Source organism: Tupaia chinensis, unplaced genomic scaffold (assembly GCF_000334495.1).
Source record: "Tupaia chinensis unplaced genomic scaffold, TupChi_1.0 Scaffold000498_1, whole genome shotgun sequence".
In the NCBI taxonomy this organism is placed as follows: Eukaryota; Metazoa; Chordata; class Mammalia; order Scandentia; family Tupaiidae; genus Tupaia; species Tupaia belangeri.
The window spans coordinates 1,974,926-1,995,771 of record NW_006160010.1 but is presented as its reverse complement, the minus strand read 5'-3'; the positions used below and the strand labels follow the sequence as shown (position 1 = coordinate 1,995,771).

General features: G+C 37.6%; 1 non-coding gene across 1 annotated transcript; it reads left to right on the top strand.

Annotated features, from left to right (window-relative positions):
* Positions 1-525: 525 nt before the first annotated feature.
* Positions 526-632, top strand: LOC114009249 (U6 spliceosomal RNA). The gene has a single exon (XR_003550698.1). It is a non-coding gene; the product is annotated as a U6 spliceosomal RNA (small nuclear RNA).
* Positions 633-20,846: the final 20,214 nt, after the last annotated feature.

Genomic DNA, 20,846 nt, shown 5'->3' with positions numbered 1-20,846 from the left:
AATTTATGTCTTGAAATAAAACAGACCTTATTTACCCCATAGTTTTCTTGGAAATAATTTTCTTTTTTTGAAATGTTTTAAAATAATTTTAATTGAAGCAAGTAATAAGTGTCTATAACATTAGATATAAATATCCAGAACAATAAAATTGAGACGTCACAAAGACAAATCCACTGGAAAAGGTGGGGATGGGACTGGAGGGACATACTAAGCAATTTCAGTATGAACAGGTCACGTGTATCCGGAGTTCATGGTCATCATTCTTGTTGCCATGACAGAATTTTGAAGATTTGTTTATATGTATATGTAGATCAATAACCAGCAAGTGTTGTAACAACTATGACTTACATGCCTATGAAACCATGAACTGAAGTCTGAGGATTATTATTAAGATCAATTGGCAAAAAAATAAAATAAAAACATATTCTATAAAAACCATTAAAGAAATTATAATTAGTTTGGTCTTCTTTCTCAAAGTTCTTTCTCTTAAAATGGCTCTTAAATGAATGGTTCTTAAAAGATCTGGTGCTCAAGTCGGCAGCACATAGACTAACATTGGAACGATACAGAGAAGATTAGCACGGCCCCAGTGCAAGGATGACAAGCAAATTCGTGAGGCATTCCATATTAAAAAAAGAAAAAGAAAAAGAAAAAAGGTAAAAGAAAATTTCTTACTGAAAAAAAAAATTATCTGTAACTTTTCCCTTACCTCTAATTTGGTTTAAAACTAAAAATTTTGCATGAATTTTGTACTAGTCTTTTATTTAAAAATTGCTTTGGCATAAATATTTTGCATAGAGGCCTCAGAATCTTCTACTTCTTACTTATTGCCCTAGTTCATTCTGTTGCTAATAACTCAGGTTAGTCTGGGTAGTTTTGTTTTTTCTTTTTAAAAAAAAAGGTTTATTCAGTTTATGGTTTGGAGGGGTCCAAGGTTGCATCCAGTAAAGGGTCTTCTTGCTGATGGATAAAATGATAGACAACAACTTGTCTTTGCCCAATTCCCTCACTTGGTAAACCTACTAGAACTTAATCGTGGGGGCTCCACTGTGATATGGAATCATGTCTCAAAGACCCCACCTTTCAACATGATGATGGGATTAGGTCTCCACCCTCTCAGCACTAATATAATGACTCACCAAATTTTAATACGTGAATTTGGGGGGAACACATTCAAACCAAAGTGGCTACCATCATGGTTTTTGGTCAGCTATTGTTTGTGGCCCATAGTCTATAACTGTTGAATGAATAAATAACTAAAGAAAGACTTAATCTAAATATAGCTGAACTTTCTTTTTGCAAATGTATTTATGAAAGAAGCAATATTGATTATAGATGTTTTGTAAAATACAGATCAATAAGAATGACAGACAGCCTTTGGGAGTTTGTCCATCCTGAAAAAATGGGGAAGTACTTCTGAGCCTGGAAGTTGATTCCAATTCTTATCTATTAAAATGATCATGTTCCTTAACAAGTATATGTTTCAAAACATTTTAATAAATATAGGGAACCAGCAGTTAGCGTAATGGTTATGTCGCTGGACTCCCACGTAGTCGACCGCCGTTCGCATCCCGAACCCGGTGGCTTAAAACTCATGCCGGGCGCGTGTGCGTGCATGCCCAAGATCCCGAGAGGAGAATGGAGGAGAAGGGATTGTGGCATGGCCATCCCCCCTGGGGGGTGATTTCTCGCTTTCTGTCTCTATGTCTCTCTTGTCTGGTGAGCGTACGCGCCCTATAGCGAAAATCTCTCAAAAAAAAACATTTTAATAAATATATAATATTCCATTATACAGACATGACAATATGGTTCACCAATTTCCTACTATTGACTATTTTATAATAATTTTTGAGTATGATAAAAAATGCTATAACAAATATTCAATAGCAATGCATATCTCCAACACTTTTCTTGAAAGTGGAATTATTAGTTTAATAACTTAGATTTATTAAAGATCATGCTATATAAGTGCAACCAGAAATTTTATAAATATATAGTCCCACAAGCAATACATTGTCAACTTTCCTTCTTTCAGGATAGATGTCATATTTTTTAAATATATTCCAACAAGGCAAACAGTGGTATTTATTATTAATTTTACTTAAATCATAAATATTTAGGTTAAGTCTTTTTCTAGTTAGTCATTCATTCAGCAGTTTTACACTATGGGCCACAAACAACAGGTTGATCCAAAACCGTGATCATTGATGCAAAAGCTTTTAAGACTCTGAATTCTGTAAATACAAAGAAGCATTGGAAGATCAGTCAGTGGCATGTTGGCTAAGACACCTGGATCCCACATGATCAGCTATGTGGTTCAAGTCCCAAATCCAGTGGGGGTTTTTTTGTTTGTTTTTATTTTTATTTTTGCCATAGGGCACGTGCACTCACCAGAGAGAGAGAGACAAGAGAGAAATATTGAGAAGGAATGTGAGAAATCACTCTTGACCGGGGATGCCACATGACAATTCCTTTTCCTCCATGTTCCTCTTAGGATTTGGGACATGCACACATACACACCAGCATAATTTTTTTAAAAAAATTTTTGAGAGGTTTCTGCTATAGGGCACATGCGCTTGCCAGAGACAGGAGAGACAAAGAGATAGAAAGAGAGAAATCACCTCCCGGGGGGGATGGCCATGCCGCAATCCCTTCTCCTCCATTCTTCTCTCAGGATCTTGGGCACGCAAGCACACGCACCCAATGTGAGTTTAAGCCACCAGGTCCAGGACTTGAACCACTATCGACTACATGGGAGTCCAGTGACATAGCCATTACACCAACTGCTGGTCCCAACACCAGCATAATTTTTAAGTCACCAGATTCAGGATTCAAGACATGGTCACCCGTGTGGGAGTCTAGTACTTTAATCACCATACCACCTGCTGGCCCCTCCAGTGGTTTAGCAACCTCCTCCTATCTGATCCTCTGGCAAAATTAAAAATAAAAAGAATAAAAATATGAGAGAATTTTGGAGTGATGAAAATGTTTTGTAGCTTTATTGTGGTGGTGATGCTAAAGCATCAATCACAATTTGTCAAACTATACTGTTAAAAACGGTGATTTGGGGATCAGCAGGTGGTGTAATGGTTACATCGCTAGACTTCCACGTAGTCAGTCATAATTCAAGACCCAGACCCAGAGACTTTAAAACCTATACCGGGCATGTGTGTGTGCATGCCCCAAATCCCAAGAAAAGTATGGAAGAAAAGGGATTGTGGTGTGACCATCCTCCCGAGGGGTGATTTCTCCCTCTCTCTCTCTCTCTCTCTCTCTAACTCAAGCACATGTGCCCTATAGCTAAAATCTTTCAAAAAGAAAAAAAAATAGTAAGTTTTACCATAAATAAATTATAAATTGTAAACTTGGCTTCAATAAATAGAGAGACTCACACTATGCATATTGGTAACTTAATGATGAGAAATAACATAAGGAGCCAAAAATTTAAATGTGTAAATTTTAAAATCATTTTATAAATGAAAGAACAATTGAATGAAACTTTATTTAAAATTGTACACTGTCCCCAGTTAAAAATAATTTGATATGAATAATCAATATAAATACCTATCTTACTTAAGTGAGTGACATTTAAGATAAATAATTGAAATCTAGAAGTTATCATGTTACACATATTGTAAGAAAATTAAGCTATTAAATAAAAAAATAAAAAAATTATTGAATTCTTCATAATTATTTCATAGTAGTTAATTTTTACTAACTAATTCATTCAACAAATATTTGTTCCATGTCATTTTCTTCATAGGACATAGATATGACTAATATTTTTCAGTGTAAAATAGTTTCATTTGTGATACCCAAAGAGAACAAAGTTTACTTGATAATATTTGACACAGAGAACTTAAAAAATATATAGAAATATGAACTTTTATGGACTCAAGTAAACTTTGTATGCAACAAATAAATCTTGCATTGTTCTCAGGACATGTAAACATGTTAGAAGAACAGCTGGTAGTAGGAATAGCAGATCTTGTAGGAGAACATTTTTAAGGATGTTGAGACCGAAGTTCAGTAATTAAACATGAAGGTTACCAACAAAATCAAATGAAGTTAAGACATCTTTTATCTGGGGGAGTAAGTAGAATTCAGGCAGGTAGGATTATGATAAACTAGAAAAATCATAATAGAAATTACAAAATACTGGGTGCTAATTCTGGTGAGGCCAGTCAGTCTGCAGAGACTAGATGGTATAGCAAGTACATCATATCAAACTTGGACTTCTTGTTGAGGCTTGCACCAATTAGGGCCCAGGAGCTTTTCTCCTGAGGCACATGTCTTCATCTTGTGAAACACCAGCATCTCTGATTTTTACTTAGGAAGTCATCTTTTAATCTTCTTGAGTCTGAAAGTGACAATGGAGTGCTAGGTGATGGAACCCAACATTCATGCTGGTTCTTATCTGACACACTAGAAGAATTAGAGATAGGGACAAATGGAGAGGATAGTAAGTGAAGTTCATTACAGAAATAGAAAAAGCTTCCAGTGTAGTGGAAGGGTCCCCGAAGGGGTGCCAAAGAGGAGCTGGACATGAGAGTATTTTAAATCTAGCAGTCCAAGCAATGGGCTGGCTTTCTGATGAGAAAGTGGGCTTTAGAAAATAGTCACATGGTAGTCTGTGTGATTTATACCACATTATTTGTGTGGTCAGCAAATCATAGCATTCTATACTTTTTGTTAGATATAGTTACTAAATAGAAACTGTTGCCCATAGCTACAGTTGTTTTGAGTCCCAATGCAGCCAACTTTTGACTATGAGAATTTAGCCATCATGATTGTCTATTGGGTCTTTATCTATATGTTCAATATCCCTATCTCCTGCCTTATTGACAAGGAATCATAAACTCCTTAAAGACATGTAAAACGTGTGTATATTGTACATTAACAGATCATAGAGGAAAAACACAGTGACCAGTGACTTCACGTGGGGCCCCTATCCTATCTACCTGTAAGTAGGTTCTAACTCCTATATCATAAGTAGCATTCTTTGAGAAAAATGGGAAATCAGGTTGCCTTTTGGCAATCTGATTAACTGGTCATAACTAATGAAGGCTGACCCTAGCTTTTCAATTGTGCAATTTCACACCAAAGTCACACATCCCATTATCATAGTATAAAACTGTCATTGCATTCCAACTTGCTCTTTTGTTTCTTCATGCAACTAGAATGATCTCTTTCTGTACTTAAAAAAAAGTATATTTGTATTGTGAAACATTATTGTCTTGATATAAAATTTGACAACCACACATTTTCTCCATTTCTTTCCATGATAGTTTAGGTTGGCACATTACCGTTCTGCTTGCCTTTATTCAGGGCATTTTCAATTTTTCTTCTGCATAGGTAAGTGATAAGACGTTCCAGGTGACTGGATAGTTTGCCATCCTTACACATATAATTTCCTACTTGGCTTACTTGTGCCAAGTAGACTTGAACACATTCAATACATTGAAGTGCAGAGAAGACAATTTCCTCCATTTGCATTTTAAATATTTCATTATCGCATGTACCTTCCATAAATCTGGATAATTCCCTCTGTCCATCTAATATAAGATTACACTCTATAAGCTCATGTAGTAAAACTACAGTTCACCAAAGAAGTCAAATATGAGGCATTCCAGCTGAACTAAATGTAACCTTTAGGTAAAACAAGACTTTGAATTTGACCCCATCTGTTTATAAAAATCCACTTCACTGTCACAAAAACTGAAGAAGAAATATGTTACTTTGTTCCTTTAATTCAACATTTCATGGTGCTCTTGAGCTGTCATTATGAATATCAATCATTTTTATAATGTAAATGTAGCAAGTAGTAAAGATTTAAGTATATTGTAAAAAAAATTAAACATTTCTTGAAGCAAAAATTAAATCTAGAGTAACTTGTAGTAGGACATGCCAGCTATTGGATAGGAAACAGGTTCAGGAAGCCTGGTGGAGCTCAGTCCTTCTGTGATCACAAGCCCTCCTAAACCAAAAATTTCTATGTTTGGCCTTAAGAAGGAAAAGGGACAGTTGCCCAGCCTGGACCACCACTGAACTACTGAGACTTTTGACAAAAACTAGGATTCTTACCTTCTTGATTAACAGAGGATTTGGGTGATGTTTCTACTATTAGAAATTCTTGCATTCAAACAAGAGTTGTAAATATGCTGAGCTTGTTTAACATAAGAATTTCAAGAAATATGTTTCCTCTTAAAAATACTTTTTTTAGGGGGGGGGCTAGCAGTTAGCGTAATGGCTATGTTGCTAAACTCCCATGTAGTCAACCACGATTTAAGTCCCGGACCCAGTGGCTTAAACTCACATGGGGCGCATGTGCATGTGTACCCAAGATCCCAAGAGGAGAACGGAGAAAGGATTACAGTGTGGCCAACCCCCTGGGTGGGTTGATTTCTTGCTTTCTGTCTCTGTCTCTCTGGCAAGTGCACACTCCCCGTAGCAAAAGCCTCTCCAAAAAAAAAAAACAAAAAAAAATCAAAAAAAAAAAAAAACAAAAAGAAAGAAAAAAAGAAAAGAAAAGAAAAGAAAAGAAAAGAAAAGAAAAGAAAAGAAAAGAAAAGAGATAAAAGACTTTTGCTATAGGGCACAAGCACTTACCAGAATGACAGAGAGAGAAAGAAAGCGAGAAATTGCCACCTAGGGGGTGGGGAGGGGATGGCCATACCACAATCCTTTCTCCTTCATTCTCCTTTTGGGATCTTGGGAACACACACACAAGCGCTCTGCATAGGTTTCAAGCCACCCGGTCTGGGACTCAAACCGCAGTTGGCCATGTGTGAATCCAGTGACATAATCACCATGCATCTGCTGGCCCCTTAAAAATACTTTTTTGGCAAAATATATCCTCAATAAAAATAAATATTTATTGCTAAGCTTACATTAGTAAATAGCCACCTCAAGAGATCTGTATTCCACTGCTAAGTCGCTCTGAGCCACAGGATGTTCCAAGAGACGATTTCTCCTCTGGTCAATACACAGGTTATAAGAGGGAAAATAGGATGAGGGCTCAAAGATGTGGTAAGGATGCAAAAGCAAGCAGAAAAAGTGGGGCAAGTAATTTCTGTTCCCAAACTTGTTGATAGGAAGAAAAGTTCCTCCATCTGTGGAATGGATCTAATATAAACATGCACATTGTCTGAATTAGCTGGACATCTATAAACAGAGAGAAAAATATGGAAGAGAAACCTATGAACAATGGACTGTGAGAATAACAAATAAAGGCAGAGCCATGACTTTTTCTGCTATTAATTTTTTTTCATTTTTATTATTTATTTATTTATTTACTTATTTATTTATTTTGGAGAGGTTTTCGCTATAGGGCGTGTGCACTCACCAGAAAGACAGAGAGAGACAGAGATAGAAAGTGAGAAATCACCCCCCCAGGGGGGATGGCCACACTACAATCCCTTCTCCTCCATTCTCTTCTTGGGATCTTGCACCCGGCATGAGTGTAAGCCACCGGGTCTGGGACTCGAACTGCAGTAGACTACATGGGAGTCCAGTGACATAGCCTTTACGCTAACTGCTGGTGCCTATTTATATATTTATTTATGCTATAGGGTGCATACACTTGCCAGAAAGAGAGGGAGTGAGAAGGAAAGTGAGAAATCACCCACTCAGGCTCCTCCCGAACCCCCAGGATGGAAGGTATGGCCATGCTGCAGTCGTTGCTCCTCCTTTCCCCTCTTAGAATTTCAGGTACTATGCACACATGCCTGGCATGTTTCTCAAGCCACCAATCTGTGTCTCGTGCAGTCAAACATATGGGATTCAACCTTCAGGCCACCTACTGGTCCTTTTTTGTTGTTGTTTTTGTTTTTGTTTTTTGTTTTTGTTTTTGCAGGGCTCATGCACTTGCAAGACAGAGAGAGATAGAAAGTGAGAAATCACCCCCCAGGGTGGGATGGCCACACCACAATCCCTTCTACTCCATTCTCTTCTTGGGATGTTGGGCGCACACGTACCCACACACCCAGCCTGAGTTTAAGCTACCAAATCCGGGACTTGAACTGTGGTCGACTACATGAGAGTTCAGCGACATAGCCATTACACTAACTGCTGGTCCCAGGCCACCTGCTGGTCCTTGACCTGTGACTTTTTCTTGCTCTTCTAAAGAATTTGATAGATAATGGTGCAATGGGCTGAATATTTGCTGTTCCCTCCACCATGTACTGAAGCTCTAACACACAAAGTGACAGTATTTGCAAGTGGGACCTTTGGGAGGCAGTTAGTTATTGATAGGTATTGTGAGGGTAGATCCTCCATGATAGGATTAATGCCAAGACCAAAACTTCCTCTCTCTGCCATATGAGGAGACAGGAGGAAAGCAGCCAGGAAAGAGACCCTACCTGGACACCAAACCTGCTGCATCCTTGATCCAAAACAATGAAAAATACAGATCTCCTGTTTAAGCCACAGTCTGAAATATTTCGTTATAGCAGTCCAAACTGACTTGTCTGAACAGGTGAGTTACAGCAGAAAGAAATTTAGACATTTTAATTATTGACTATATTTCTGACAAAAGAAAACTATCATCATTTCATCATTGCTGTTAATAAGAAATTAAGAGCCTGGGGCCAGCAGGTGGTATGGTGGTTAAAGGCGCTGGACTCCTGCATGGGCGACTGTGGTTCTTTTATTCATTATATCTCAAATGGATTTAATTACCCTCTTCCTAGAATTGGCTTTTTTCCCCCTCCCATCAACCCTGACTTTGCTCAAGTCACTAGGTACTACCAATTGAAATTCTGAATTTTTTCTCGAATGTCTCCTGCATCGCCACTCCCTTTGTCCCTGTTTTAGATCAGTCATCCTCTCTCCCCTGACCATTACAGTGTTACCCAAGTGCTGCTCTCATCAAATCATGCTAGTCCCAAAGCCATCTTTGGTAAATCCATCTGAGAGATCTTTTTCAAATGTGCAATCAAGTCAAACAACTCCCCTAAAGTGCCCTCTTGCATATCTAAATTCCCTACCTTCCTTAGCCTTCTTACAAGTTTCTCAAAGTGGAACACAGCCTACATCTCCAGTTTTAACTCTCATGCTTCTGACCTCCCAGCTGGTGCTTCAGTCATGTTGAACTCCTTGAAGAACCCCCCCACACTTTGCAGTTTCACACCCCTCTTCTGGAGTGTCCTTGTTTTACTTGCCACAGCCAGTGTGGCTCCAACCTTTCCAGGAAGATACCTGACCCTTTCCCTGCTGTGCTACTGCCCTCCCAGCCTACTCACACCCACGTCCAATCCCTGACCCCATTAATTACACTAAAATGACTCTGATCACGTATCAGATATCATTCCAAGTAATTATCAGTGGGTCTGTCTGCCAATTAATGGTAAGAACAGAGTGACTTCCATCTCAAAGACCCCCCCATATATGCTACATGATCTAGCCCTTAGTAAAATTCCTTTAATTAGATCAAGTGAACTTCCACCACCATTCCTGGTCTAAGCTCTATGCCTACACGGATTTCCAGAGCAGATTCCTTGTTATCGCAATACTAACGACAGACATGTAAAAATACGGTATGAATGCACAGCATCCAAAAAAATCCTAAAACTTCCAGAGTACTTTGGTTCTGTTTAGATAATCTTTGTGCATGGTCTTCTGTGTTTCCAGACTAGAAAATTAAAAACTAAGATGCACCTAGACAAAGTGGCACATGTCAGCCACCCCAGCTACTCAGGAGGCTAGGGCAGGAAGATAGTGAGTTCCAGACCAGTCTGGGCAACATAGCAGGGCCTATCTCTAAAAATTAAGAAATAGAAACAAAAAACAAAAGCATACATTAAGTGCTGCAGGTCCTTAATTCCAGAGCTCTTCTACTATGCTAGAGGAATCCTGAGATTTTGCATTACCTCTTCATTCCTTCAGAGTAACATGACCTAAAAATTGTTTCTAGCCAACATACGTTTTGCTACCCCAAATAGACCATTTGTTCACTAAGCACTCATCTCTCTCACTAGCTTTCCACATTGCCATATCACGTATCTTTTATTGCCCTCTGTGGCAGGTGTGATAGCAGCTTTTTATCCTTCCTTTTCTTTCTGTCATATTCCTGGAAGTGCCAACCCCCTTGCCTCTCTCTCGTTGATAAGTAGTTCTATAGACTTGTCACATCTCATGCAAGTCTTCGCTTTGTTGAAAGAACTTGGGCCTCCATCCACGGCGTTCCTGCAATAGCAATGTCAGCTGCAAAAAAAAGGAGCCGGAACAGTGTCTGCCCTCTGGGAGCCTTTCCACAGAGAGCAGGCAGCAGTAAGAGTCATCAGAGGCACGGCCAGTCAAGACAAGCCTATACTCAACCTGAGCCGAATTCCCCAGTGCGACTCAGCCCTATGGGAGCATTTGGGGATAAGAAAGGCCAGCTGGAAACAAGAAACCATGCTCGTATAAAAGCTTCTGTGAATTTCCCGTTGAAATAACACTCAGTAAAAATAAGGTGGTTAAAATCTAATTGTGCTCCTTGATACTGCTTGGTTGGGAAAGCCCAGAGACATTAAGGATGTTTTTCAAACAACCTTCGCTTTATTTTTTCTTAGATTATTTGTTCCAGCTATTCTAGATACATTAACAGCTTTCAGCGTACTCTCTAAAACACAAACAAGATGCTGTCACTCCCTGTTGAAATATGGAAGTGGCGCATGTATCCCTTTAAGATAAAGCAATCTTCCTTGTTTAACCTAGAATACAAAGGCTTTTAGCATCTTGTCTCTCCTGCCTCATCTCCTGAGGCACCTTCAGATGCACCCTTTAATCTAGGGTGTAGATCAGGTGTAGATCGACCCAAACTGATAACTTCCTGTCTCACTGTGCTCTTCCCACCTCTGTCCTTCCATCATCTTAGGTTCCCTTTGCCACTAAGCTAAGCAGGCTTTGTCTGCTAGGTTTTCTTAGCAGGCTTTGGACACTCAAAAGTGTCCCTTTTGTGACATTTACTCCTCTATACACTAATGCTGTGCCCATCAGTTTGCATCTGTCACAGTGTATGAATTATTAGGGAGGAGAGAAAGCCTCAAATAATGGGTAACCACAGCACTTGATAACGTCTCATTAAATGCTGGATGAATTAATGAATGTATGTCAATGAGAAAACACTCACCAGTTAATTTTTTATTTGAATATCCTTCTAACCGAAGTAGCGTTTTGATTCCAGCCTCAAAGTCTGGTACGTATCAGAGCTGGATCCCACATGGCTCACCATGGTTTAAACCCTGGCCCTGGCAGCTTCGAAAGCATTCTGTGTGTGTATGCCCCAAACCCAACAGGATGGAGAAATGAAAGAGAAGGGATTGCAGCATTACCATACCTTACTGAGAGGGGTTGGGTGGGGATGGGAGGAATGCGTTCTTCCACACTCTCTCTCTCTGGGAGGCGCATACACCCTCATGGCAATTAAAACCAAAATGAGCACAATGGTCAGAAGCAGAATATCACATAGGTACCAGTTGAAGAAGATATTTTGGATTGTTACTTTTGCAAAATAGATTTTAAAATGTAACTTTTGCTCAAACAAAGCTATTTCAGTTTAAGTAATGATTCACCTCAGGGGTCCTTCAAACAGCAAGTACTTCTAGTGAATTTAAGGGTTTAAAATGATTAACTACTTGACAGGAGTACTAGGAGGAAGAGAGAGAATTTTAACAGGAAAATCCAACACCTATTGAAAATAAACCAAATGAAAAGAACATGCAAATGGCAATAAAATGTGCTTCTGAAGCATTAATCAAGGGAAATATGATTCAATTTACATGTTTGATTTGCACACATTTCAGAAAAATGTCCATTGTGTAAAACAAAGACAAATTGGTATCCAATTTCCCAGAAGAATTTTCACATGTGAACTCCTAGAAATAAGATTTATGGCGTGTTACTTTTCCTCTTGTGTATATTGATTATATGGAAATAATCTATGTTTAAGTCTATTTTCCAAACAAGCCTACAAAGTTTTTAAGACTCTGAACTCTTTTCGTTCATGTTCACATTGCCAGGATTTAACACAGTGTCTGGCATCTCCCAGGTAGTCTAGGTTTATTGAACAGAACTCTATACTGGGATCCTATTGTTCTGTGTAATATGCTACATCCAGTAGAAAATACATTTCTCCCTTCAAAAGGCATGTGTTATAGAAAGAATACTTTGCATCTCAAAATCCAAAAATCATATGGTATATTTGAAAATACTCCAAATTTGGAAGGTAAATATATACATAGAAAGATAGATACATAAATGTGAGTGAGTATGTGTGTGCGTGTGTATGCGTGTGTTTCATCTCATCAAGCTTCTAGAGAAAAGTCCTGACAACTCTTTTGCATATACTGGGTTGTCAAAAAAGTCATGATGCGTTTTTATGTAGAAAAAAATACATCATGTTTTTTTCTGACAACCCAATAATCATGCCCTCAGATATGATGACTATGAATATTGGAATTACCTCTTTAAAATAGCCAAATTCAAATAACTTATTTTGATATGTTGTTTAAGTCCATTTTTTTAAAAAAAGAAAAAGATATAATGAAATGCAATGTTAAATATACAGACAGCTATTTTTTAAAAACTTCTTGCTTTGAAAAAACTAAATATGAAATATCACCTATTGAATGCATTATCAAAGCACAGAGAATAAGCAATCCATGGTGGCTGCCTCAGGGTATCAAACCATCTCTAACCCATTTCAGATTCCTACTTATAAAACTGTGGGTGGTAACAATCTGGATATATTTTTGCTTAAATCTTTCATAGATACAACATCTGTCAAACAGCCAATATGTCTGACCCAGTTGTACTGAGTAAGCCCTACAGATTATTTGTCAAACAAATTCAGTAACCCAATATTTGTTTCTTTATTTTAAAATTTAATTGGTATGCAAATAGGGCACCAAGACAGCATTTGTGCTGGATACAGTTGTCACTTCAGATTCTGGGAACGCTCATTATCATGCTTACAGATGTTTTTTTCCCACCTAACATCTGCCAATACTACCTAAACCCCAGGAAGTCTACAAACCTGTGCAAACTTCCTCTTGCTGTGGCTCTCTTTCTCTGTTATCTGTTCCATGCACACTAATTTTTGTGCATATGAGGCCTCTGTTAGCCAGAATTATGCCTGCTTCCTAACACTTCTGCCTCCAGAGCTTTAGATTTGAAATTGAACAGACACAGAGCCAATTTATCACAGGATGACATGTGTCATGTTCATGGTATTACCAGAGGAACCCCAGTATGCACTGTATTTATCCTTTTGTTGTCAGGGTAGACCAAGACAACACCGGATAAAGGAGCTATTACGCTTTTAATAACGTGATATATACTTTAAAAATAGAACATGAAATACCATCGACTTCAAAATGTGGTGCTAGATCATTCTGCTTAAGACCAAAATTCCTTTGTCAAATAAACATCTGTCATTCAGGAATACATCCTACTGAAATGAGAATAACAAAACACAAGCATTGGAATATGCTCCCTTAAAGACAAAGATAACACTTTGCACAAACCAACAATTTATTTCTTCTACCTACCCCATTTTCACATAAATTCTAATCATGCCCAATGACTGCTTTATCATGAATACAATATAAATTCGCATCATGTGGCTTTTGTCAACAAATATAAATATCCAGGAGCACCCTCATTCCATCGCTCACTCACTAATATATGTACTTTTAGCATCCTAATGATGCATCTCTTACTGTGTTTTCTAGATCAAACATAAAGCAAACATATACAGATAGCAATATTTCAAGCATAAACCTAATAGCCGAGAGGAAAAAGCTTTTCATTTGAACAAAGTTTAATAAAAAGCCCCAAACTTGAAACTAAACTTTCAGCTGTGAAACTAACTGATCACAGAGTGACATCTTAACATCTGGAACAAGAGCTACTTCTTATCAGGAAAAAAAATAAAAGACAAAACATTTTTATTTATGCCACATCTAGTAGTTCATTTCAGGGTGTAATTAATTTTGATTTCCAGCATCCCCTCAATTACTATTTCAATATTTGCCAATATGTAACACATATTTAGCATATTTAGAGCAACGAAGGCCAAAATGCTAGCACTTTTTGATTGTATTCATGTAATAACCAGGTAAGAGGAGTACGTATATCAGCCACAATCCTGCATATGTATGAGTGTAAGAAAACCGCAGTGATGAGCACAGTTGCTCTCTCAGTTCTGATGCTGGGTTTGCTAGACTGAGAACCAACCTTTACTAAAAAATGCTTCTCGAGGAATATTTCATGAATATTCAAATTTATGAGTTGCCAGAAGTATTGGTTGGAATTCAATAGCTAAACTGAAAAAATAGTTGACTCATTCAAAATGATAATTGAATAAAGCTTAATGAAAAGATAATTTACAAAGTATTGGATAGAATTAAGGAATCAGAAACAGGGGATAAAAGGACCAAATAGCCACAGAAATAGAAAGCCATGACCAGTCTGGAAAGGGCAGAGAAAGAGAAGTGTTACTAGAATCCAGGCGGAGGGTTTGCCCAGCAGACCTCCGTGATCTTAGTAAAAGAACCCAGACACTGCCAATCCCCATCCCATTAGGGGAGAACATGGGGAACCATAAACCATTCTCTCCTTTGCTGTTCATGTTCCACTCTACCTTCCATCACAAAACCACAATGGGAAGCCAAAGAGCAAGGGCCATGGCATGGGAAAAAATGTGTAGAACGTTGGGCCAACCATGTGATATGGTGGTTAAGATGTCTGGATCCCACATGGCCCACTGTGTGGTTCAAGTCCCAGACACAGAGGCTTGAAAAAAACCATACCAGGCATGTGTGCAGGTATGCCCCCATCCAGACACGAGAATGGAGAAGGGATTGCAGCATGGTCATCCTGCCTGGGAGTGCTTTCTCTCTCCCTCTGTCTCTTTCTGTCTGTCTTCAGCAAGCACACACACCCTATAGCAAATTAGACAAAATAAACAAACAAACAGGTGGAAAGCAAATATGCAGGGTCAGACATAACAGACCCAGCACATTGATTTCCCTGTGGATGAGTTTCGCCCATGCCAAATGACATAACCTTATACAAAGGAGAATGTATTGAATCACTTCCTACGAGATTCACATGAACTCTGCCATTGACCTGATAGAATTACCATATGCACCAGAAGTTGAAGATAAAGCAACATGCATGTCCTCAGTGAGGACTTCCAGAGAAGCAAAACCAAACTGCTGAGAGACCACTAGTTGTCCGCTTCTCTCTAGCTGAGGAGAAATGCAGTCAGATGGCAAATCAAGGCTAGGAAATCCCAACCAAAACAGTATCTAGAAAAAAAACATTAGAATTGAATACTATCTGGCTTCAATAATTTTTGCATTTCCATTTAGCATTTTAAAACATTTTCACCAAGAATTTTCTACACAAGGCATTTAATTAGGTATTTTCACAAATATTACCTCAATTAGTTCTCACAACAAACTCACTGATAGATATATTTCCTATTTTATTTATCATCTTCTGAGACTCAGAGATGAAGTAGCTTTCCTGAGCTTCCAAAGCCATGACTAGAGCCCGAATTTCACATCTATGGCCCATACTTCAAGCCACAGCTGTCAACTGTCGATGCTGTAGCTAGGATGATCTGGTCACCCTTTCTTTCCTCAAAAGGTCAAAAGGCCATGCAGTTTCATAATTCTGTGCACCTCATACTCTGACCTATGAACTATTTCCTGCATCTCCATCTACCAGGCTTTCAGTAAGCACCTACTCTGTATTAGCATGATAGGCAATAAGAATACAACAATGAGAGTCCAGCAGGTAGCATGGTGGTTAAGGCTCTGGACTCCCACATGGCTGACTGCAATTTGAATCCTGGATCTGTTGGCATGAAACTCATACCAGGCATGTGTGCGCATGCCAAAAATCCTGACTGGAGAATGGAGAAGAAGGGATTGCACTGTGATCATCCACCTGGTGGGGAGGGGGTGATTTCTAACTTTCTCTCTCTCTGTCTCTGTCTGTCTCTCTCTCTCTATTTATCTATCTATATACCCAGCAACCACATTCCCTATGGCAAAAAAAAACAAATAAATAAATAAATAAAAAATACAACAATAAATAACTGTGAGATCCTCGCCTTTAAGCAACAATGGGCTAATAGTGGATAAAAGCCATTCTTGAACATTCTGCTCAGATTCCTCCACATGATAACTCCTCCTGGAGCCCAAAGTGAAGCCTCTTCCCTACTGATCCAAAGAGTACATATATACTGACATTAAGCATTTTTGGTTTTTATATATGCACCATCTCAGCAACTAGATTATATTCAATTATATTTCTACATATCCCTCACTGAGACTGATAAGCACTTTATAGCAAGCCTTCATTGACAAATATTTATAACGTGTCCCTAAGGTCCTAGGCACCACACTTAGTTTAAAAATAACTGATATGGAAAACCTCACAATCCTTCTCCAGGAATCTCTCTAAAAAATTTATAGCTCCTTGAAATGTAAACATGAAAATATGCACTTATAATACAGAATCATAACTCTATAAGACTGAAGTAAGCATTCCTAGTTTGTCTCTATAACTTCATCAAGGGGGCCAGAGGGCTTTAGATGGGCAGGAAGCTTGCATGTCCGACCATCTTCGTCACAATCCCTCTCCAGGAATCTCTCTAAAAAATTTATAGTTCCTTGAAATGCAAACATGAAAATATGCACTATAATACAGAATCATAACTCTATAAGACTGAAGTAAGCATTCCTAGTTTGTCTCTATAACTTCATCAAGGGGGCCAGAGGGCTTTAGATGGGCAGGAAGCTTGCATGTCCGACCATCTTCGACAAGCATCATTGTACGAGGAAGAGAGTGTGAAATATGTCACAGTAAAGCAAGTGTCTCAGAATCTTTAATAGTCTGAAACTATTGACTTTTAATTAAATTCAATGTCAAGGTTGTCATTGAGGAAACAAGGGTCTATTCTTAACAAACATAAAAATCATATATTTTTGCATTTTTTAATTTGTAAAAATACAAATACTATATGTATTTTTAATAACAATATTTCACATGAAAGGTCATAGAAAATATAACATTTTTGAACAATATAAGACATGACTTGCCCCCAAATTCATATTTGTATCACAGGATGCAGATATACCAGATTAAGTTGAAGCTCAATATAATTCACTTCATTCACTCAGTGCAAAAGAACATTTACCATAGTCCTAGTCTTAAGCAATGATTTTCATTCATTAAGCAGCAAAACCACTTCTTTCTGCAAGAATGTACTGAGCCAGAAACAACAGAAATGTGTATTTGTATTATTATGTACATAAACTTATTGACTTTGAAAGAATTAACTTGTGGACCAATAAGGGAGAAATTCATTACACCAATCAACCCCTAGTAACTCAACCTAAACAAGATGCATCAGTCTAAGTTGAAATGGAGTTTCCATCAGTACTATGAGAGCCTAAAACAAATCATAAAATGAAATCATCACAATGTACCAGGAAATTTTGCATAAACAATCTGATAGACTCAAATACATTAAGGCTGCATGTGTACCAGTCTCTCGGCCCGTATGAAAAATGTAGAGATCAATGGATGCTGATGAGCAATATTTAAATGAATTTCTAAATGACTATAATAAAAAATTTAGTTGACTCAACCCCTGCTGTTCTGGGCTGTAAAGTTATGAGCTCTATTTACCTGAAAGCATGTATGCCTATTAGACTTGGCAGGAGTTTCTCAACCTTGGTATTAAGTAGAATATCTATTTAAAATGAGCCGAGCATCAGGCTATATCAAGTCTGTTACTTCAGGCAGGGATAAAGCCGCATGCTAACCTCATGTACCTGATGCAAAGAGCAGGTGAGAATAAATCTTTCTGGCTTTTCTTAACCTTCTGTGGGAGCTAAATGTTTTTTTATAAAAGGAAGCTGATATTGGAAGAATATAGCAAGTTTACTTTCACAGGTACTAACTATGAAGTGCCTAAATAAAAAGTGACAGAAACAAACAGCAGGACGAATTAAAGTTCCACAACCTGAAGGGGTTATGTGTTGAGTGGAAAAACTGAAAACTAAAGGAAGCATTTTCTTAAACAGGAAGTCAACACAGCTGGGGTCATATGTAAGATAAGAGAAATGGAAAAATATTGGGGGAAGGAAGAGATTTGGCATTCAGTGCCATTGGGATGTGATATGTAACAGCCCGGTGAGAAACAATCTGAACAGTCAAAGAGTGGGACCAAACCACACTAAGAAGCAGAAATGCAGGGAAGAGAGTCATGTGCAGACTTGGAGAAGTACGGAGAGAGGACAAGGACATAACAAAAACAGTGACCGGGCTTCGGTTTGCTTTCTAACAGCATCAGAAAATATTGAAAGTACAAATGTTAATCATGTTACAATAAAAGCAAGTATGGTCCATAATTGATGATATAAAAAGAAGACAAATGGTCTTACGAATGAAAACAAGTAATGAATCAAAACCATTGTGCCAAAATTCAATGTAGCAAAAAGTTTGCTTGTAGGTCAACTCATTCCTACAATATTAAAGAAATTAAATATTACAATGACAGGGAAACATGCAAATGGATGGGAACTACACCATTTCCAATATATCAGAATAGAAATTTGTATTTTAAAAAAATGTGTCTTTCAAAATGCTTCCACACCTTTCTGGAGGCCAAGAAAAATCTGTAGAACTAATGAAGAAGCAAGTGAAATCTGTAAGACATTAGTCTCATATTTATCATCAACAGAAATCAAACCAGGGTAGAAAAATAATCTGAAAATGATATGAAATATGGCTGAAGAGAATTGTTTACAGTGAACTCAAAGACAAGAGCAGAAAATGTAATAAAATGATATATATTAAAGTGATTTGTAAACTACATAGTGTATGCTGATACTGAGCATGCTTCTTTTTCTTATATAGATCAATAAATCATGAGAAGCAAGAAGTAAAAACTCAATAATTCTCTTCTATTTTTGCCTTTAGTAGTAAAATATTAATTTTGAGAGTTGGAAAACTATATAGGCTTCTTTATTCTTGCAGAAAACACATTAACAAGGACAATCCTGATTAGTGTTTAAAAATTATAAAAGAAGTTGGTATGAGAGCAAATAACCTGTCAACACATATTTATAGATTATCTCTCTAAATCCTGCATTCTGTTTTGTGATAGGAAATAATATTATTAAACTCCTTCCTGAAAAAGAAGGAGATCAGCAAAAGAGGGAATAAGTATGACTAACACCACTGCTGGTGGGTCATTTGTGGACCATGGATACCACTAACTCACTGCTGAATGAGGTAGATGGAATTCACTAGTTGACCAATCCACATATGAGCTAATTTCTGGGCAAAATAATGTAGCATCACAGAAGTAGGAATAAGAATACAATTATAGTGCTTATTATTCTGGCCTCTCTTCAAGTGGCTATGTTCCTCTGCCACTTACTTGACCCTCTTGCCACCTCAGGCCTACCATAGGATACAATATCAGTTTTGTTTTAGGGAGTGAAATTTTTGCTATAGGGCACATGTGCTGACCAGAGAGACATACAGAAATAAAGAGACAGAAAGCAAGAAATCACACCCCCGGGGGATGGTCACACCCCTTTTCCTCCATTCGTCTCTCAGGATCCTGGGAACACATACACACACGCACATGTGGCGTGAGTTTTAAGCTACTGGGTCCAGGACTCAAACCTCAGTCAATTATGTGGGAGTCCAGCGACCTGACTATTACACCACCTGCTGGTCCCAATATCTTTTCATTATTATCCACAATACATGGCAGCATCCCTTGGATATTTTTGCTCATACCTTTGCAAAAAATGAAAAGGATGAATTCCAAGCTAGGAAAAGAGTCATTGTCAGTGTCAAGTCAAGGTCAGTACTTCCAGATAATTTTTTGTTAACTAGCCTAGTTTAATCATTTCACAATATATATATGTGTGGCATAATGAACCCCATAGATACATATGATTATTATTCATCAATTGAAAATAAATAAATACAATTGAAAGGACGAAGAGAAAATCACGATGGAAAATGAGGATGACTATATACTCCAATTTACTATCCCAGAATAGGTCCTTAATAGCAATAATTATGTGGTAATGTTTTTGGATTCATGACCCAGTAGAAAGTTATTTTGATTTTCTGAACAAGAAACTATGATAATAGAGATACTTTACTAAGACTCATTTGACAGTGAAATACAGTATGTGCTTAAGATAGGAAGGTATGTTCAGAGAACAATGGAGTTCAAAAAGAGAAGACTCATTTTATTAAATTGATAATACCACAGAAGAAAGAAAAAATGTTAAAAACAAATTGTTTTCATGGTACATCTTATGTACATTCAAAGTATAATCAGTGGTTCTTTATAAATACTACTCAGTGCTGAATTTTATTCAAAGAAAGTCTTATAACCTAATGAAATTAAAAAGAATTAAATCTTTATTTTATCTTTTATTTATCAAATGAGTTTGCTCTCTTCACCCACTGGCAGTCTCTTACACTCTACACTAAATTCTCTTAGTTTCTTTGCATATTCCCTCTCTCTGACTTAAAAAATTCTGTCCTTCTTGGTCTCCTCTTTTCTTCAATCCCAGCATCTGTTTGGCTCAAATTTGCTTTTAAAATGATGATTGTGATATATTACATTTCTCATGAAAAAATTAAGGTATTGTTAGTATATCCCTGAGATTTATTCAGACTCTTAATACACCACTTCTCACACAGAAAACCATGTTTTTCTAAAGACTACTCTCTTTCAACATACATATAGTTTACAATAATGCTTCAACAAATTACAGAGTAGAAACCAGTTCAATTTTTTCGTATTT